At 41.0% G+C, this 5013-nt stretch overlaps 1 non-coding gene across 1 annotated transcript; it reads left to right on the top strand.

Annotated features, from left to right (window-relative positions):
- The first annotated feature begins 919 nt into the window (after window positions 1-919).
- trnan-guu (transfer RNA asparagine (anticodon GUU)) lies at window positions 920-994 on the top strand. The gene has a single exon. It is a non-coding gene; the product is annotated as a tRNA-Asn (tRNA).
- The last annotated feature ends 4019 nt before the right edge of the window (window positions 995-5013 follow it).

Here is a 5013-nt window from a genome sequence, read left to right as displayed (position 1 = left end):
CCATCAGAACACTTAAAAATGTGGGTCTGTCCTACAGAGAAATGTCCAAGAAAGTCCAGGTGTCAGTAAGTCCAGTTTCCTTCACCATCCAAAGGCACTCAGAAACTGGAGGAAATGCTGACAGAAGAGGTGTGGCAGAGCCAAAGACACAACAGAACCAGAAGACAAGTTTATGACATTCAACAACTGGAGTGAGAGGAGACTGACAGGACAACAGCTTCAAACACAGTGAAGATAGTGGTCGTAGGAAGCAAGTCTGAGTTTCAGCTGTGAACAGAAGACTTCCAGTTGCAGGTTTGATGGGTCGAGTTGCAGCAGAAAGCCACTGCTGAGACTTCAGAATAAGAAAAGAGGCTTCCCTGGGCCATGTTCTAGAACTTTTGACCTGTAGTGTATATGTCTAAACATACACAGAAAAATATACATATCAAACACTCTACTAAATACAGTTAGAGCAGCAGTTTGTACAATGTGTACCAGATAAATATTATCTTTATGATCTTTAAAAGAAATGTGAATAAATAAGGGTGCAAAAATGTAGTGGGTTTTTACCCAGTGAAGGGCCTTCAAAATACATGTTCACTGGAAATAACGTTATGATGGAGGAGGAATTATTGTTTGATTATTTGATTTCTTTCTTGGGAAATATGTCTATTAATGTGTTAAAGTATACCCTCAGTACATTCTAAACTGAAGTACTATGGTTTGGACACAATACCAGATGACAACAAACCTGGGAGTTTGTGATGCAATAAGGTCTCTATTCACAAACAATTCCATGAACATAAGTGTGTTCACAATCATTATACTTAGTCAGGAGGGTGTACTGTACAACATAAAAGTATCAGTGTAGATAAACTACTGTATAACACTGGAAATACTGTCATGACTGTTCCATACAACCTTAAGTGGGGTGTATGTCTCTGTGGTGCAATTTGGTTAGCGCGTTGGACTGTTAATCGAAAGGTTGGTGGTTCGAGCCCACCCAGGGACGACTGGTTCATTTATGTTAATACTGTATTAATCACAGGGCCCATTATTGTGTGTCATCGTTGCTCCGTGCAACTACAATTAAAATAACAGAAAAGGCACAAATGTCAAAACATACACATTCAAAAATACATATGAAACAAAGATAGAACATCAACTTGTACAATATATTGTTAATCCTCCGGTACTACTGTGGTTCAGCTCTCCGTTTAAATAGGGTCCTGACCTCTCGTGTCTGAACTGGGGTCTTACCCTCACAAACTAACCCGAAGAGGTACTACTCAGCTGAACTTATTTTGGAACACTCGCCTGTCTTCTAACTACCTTTAATTCCAACCTCTGCCCCGCTAACCCTGGTACCAGAACTGCCAGGAGAAACCCACTCTGTGGTCAGTAATAATACCAGTCCAGTTGGTTTTTGGTAGCTGTTCCACATGGATTAGTGCACCTGTTACATGACAGGTAATAATTTAAAAGCCAGGAAAATAGGCTTTCAGGGCATAAAAATGGTAGGTGGATAAAGGCTAAAATACTTTCAGGACCTTTGAGACTTTTGATGTTATGCACACAATAAACCTAACGTTTTACATTCACCAACATATTATGCCACACAGGGAAATAACTCAAGGAGAATTTAGAATTTACTTTTTATAAATTTATTGTAGGCAATTTTAGCAAAGCAAAGCATATACATAAATCATCAGTCAGTTAATCAATAATAAAATCATTAAACTGAACCTCTAAAAATATATGCTATGATTGTAATCATTAAACTTAGCTGACTTCTACTTTCCTTACTTCAACTCAATCCCTATTGTAATCTCTCAACCCACAGTTCAGCCTTGTGAAAATGTCCCTAATTGTTGCCTCGCTTGATGTCCTCAAGGGGAAGAAAAACATAAAAATAAAATGGTGTTGAAAGTCTCTTTTCTTCAATCAAAAATTGAAAGAAAATCAAAATTGGAAAAGTTCTCAAATAAGAATAATTATTTCTCTAACTTCTGTAAAAGGAAAAATCCCGTATTGGTATAAAGATCAAAAATTAGAAAGTGTTGTAAATCCGGTTAAATCGGAAAAGTAAAACTATAAAAATAGAATCCAAAAATCAATCTAAATTAACAAGTCGAATAGACTGAATTTGTAGAAAATCCAATAACCGAGAAAAATCGGATAAATGGAAATAAAACTAATGACTTCTAAAAGCTTATTGAAAAAGATTCAAATTCATAAAGAACTGAAGAATTGGAAAAAGAATCCATTAGGATAAATTCGTAAAAATTCACTTAATCAGACAAAAACATCCGAATAAGAATAAAAATAGAAAACTTCTTTAAACTATAAAGTTGTCTGAAAAGACTTAAATTCCTAAAGAATTTGTAAAATTAGAAAAGGAGTCCAATAAGTGAAAATGTAAAAACAGTAATTACAACTAAATATAGAAAAAGGTCTAACCTAGTAAAAATAAACAACTGTATAATTTAGAAAAATAGGATTATCACTTACCGAGTATTAATCGGAAAAAGTTACAAAACCGGAGTATTTAGAAAAGTAAAAATCAAAAATTAAAGCTTAATCAATATCAAAAAAACCTAAATAGGAAAAAGTCAAGAAGTTAGAGAAATTGGATAAATGTAGAAAAATCAAAAACCAAATTTACTGTAAAAAGCCAAAAGGTAAAAATTAATTTAATTTGAAAAGACAACCTCAACAGCTTGATCAGGGCTGCCGAGTTTGTCTTAAAATACTGGGTAAAAGAAAAGAAATAAGAAAATGTAAAAATTCTTCTTCCTTTTCAGTCCGGGCCAAAGTGGAGAAAAATACCAAAAGTCTGTTAAACAGATGGTCCGTCGGCAAATGTTCCCCAAAAGGTGGTAAAAGCTCTTCAAATACAGTTCTTGCCTTTAAGAGTCTTTGGTCCTTTGTCATCTGAAGAAATAAGTCTTTGCTTTTAAAAGTTCGATCCGTCGATGCAAAGTTATTCTATCAGATGAACCTCCAGCATTATTTGAGAAGTAAGATTAACTCCGAAGCCAATCTGCCACGCTCCTTTCGGGTCTCAAAAGAGCATCGCTCAGAGTTATCTTCTCTACGTTTTACAACGTAGGGCACGCAACTTCTTAGAGCGTCTTGCACTTCTGAAAATGCTATAATAGCGGTGTCATACCCGCAGCCAGACGTTAGTCTGGTTTTGTCTGTCTTTTATGTTTTGTTTGTCATTTCCTGTTTTATTTTGTTAAGTTTCCCCTCATGTGTCTTGTCTGTCGTCTTTACTTCCTGTTCCCTGTTCTCCCTGACCTCTGACCTGATTACCTGTCTCCGCCCTGATTTGCTCCACCTGTGTCTAGTTGTCTTCCCTCCCTTTTGTGTATTTAAACCCTGTCTCTTCCCCTAGTCAGACGCCAGTTTGTAACTCCTGTAGTTCTTACCAGCGTTTTGACCTCGTTTGTTCGTTTGCCTGCCTGTTTTTGACCTGTTTTGGATTCCTCGGTTTTCTCGTCTTCTGCCTGCTCCCTGTCTGGTTTTTGTCTGCCTCATCTGATACCTGGTTGTGACCTTCTCGCCCTGACTACCGGTACGTGAGTTTTGCCTTGTCCTAATGTCCTGTTGCCCGATCGATTGCCTGCCTGTGCATGACCTGTTTCCGTCCCTGACCTCCCTTTGCTTTTCCCTAGTCGGGAAAGAAACCCCTAACACCGCTCGGGGAGACGGGCTGTCGCCCTCGATCCGGAGGACGAATCAGAGGAGGATATCACCTACCATTATCCTCAAGATTCTGTCACTAATAATATTTTTTCACCTGTGTGTGATTAATAAATATTTTGAATCATACTCTTGGTGTGTAAGTTCTGCATTTGGATTCTGTGTTTGTACTAAAGCCATTACAGTACAAACTGGCCAAAGTATGAATCCAGCAGAACTCTCACAGGTTAAGGAGGCAATCCAGTCCCAGGGGCACAGGCTGGGGGGACATGAGAAGGCGCTACACTCCTTGGTGGATAGGATGACACAGTTAGCCACACAGGTTTCCCAGCTCACCCGTACCCAGGCTGTGGTTGCAGCTGTGTCAGGCGAGAGTCGGGCTGCCAGCCCGCATGTTCGAGACTCGGCTGAGCCGAACATTCCGGCGCCATCCAAGTATTCTGGTAATCCCGACACCTGTCGAGACTTTTTCACCCAGCTCCAGTTAATTTTTGATTCTCAACCCGTTCGTTTTGCTAAAGACTCTGTTAAGATTGCCTATGTGGCCAGCCTGCTGGAGGGTCCCCCTCTCAGTTACTTTAATGCACTTTTTGAACAAGATTCCCCTGCTGTTCAGTCTTTTTCGGCCCTGGTATCAGAACTTAAGAGGGTGTATGACCACCCGGTTCGTAGCCAGTTTGCTGGTCAACAGATTATGAGGCTTAGACAGGGAGAGAGATCTATCAGGCAGTATGTGAGCGCCTTTCGTTCTCTAGCAGTAGAATCAGGGTGGAACAACCAGGCCCTGATCACTGCCTTTTTGACCGGCCTTAATCGCTCTGTTGGCCGTGAGATGGCGCTCCGCCAACAGCTTTACTCCCTTGACGATGTCATCACCGAGGCCATCCGGGTCGCTGATCAGGAATCAGTTTGGCAGTCTGTGGAACCAGAGGTCAGCTCTCCGTCCAGTAGGGGACCTGGTCGTGAGATGGTACGCCTTCCGGTAGCTGAGACTGGTGGTAACAAGGAGGAGCCAATGCAGTTGGGACGGACTCATATCTCAGTAGAAGAACGCCGTCGACGTATGACTGAGGGTCTCTGCCTGTACTGCGGACAAAGTGGACACAGAGTAAGCAACTGCACTCTTAGACCTGATGCCGAGGCAGGTGAGGGGTCGCTGTTGAGCAGAACTGTGTGTTTATCTACTGTCACTCGCCCGTTTCCTGTGGTTTTTCTGTGCTCTAGTTCTCTGTCTCTCCAGCACCCCGTCCTGATCGATTCCGGTTCCGACGCTAACCTTATGGACCAGAATCTGGTAAATAAACTGGGACTCAGCTCGACCCC

The sequence above is a fragment of the Sphaeramia orbicularis genome, chromosome 18 (genome assembly GCF_902148855.1).
Source record: "Sphaeramia orbicularis chromosome 18, fSphaOr1.1, whole genome shotgun sequence".
NCBI lineage: Eukaryota > Metazoa > Chordata > Actinopteri > Kurtiformes > Apogonidae > Sphaeramia > Sphaeramia orbicularis.
This window is presented reverse-complemented; position numbering and strand designations above follow the sequence as displayed.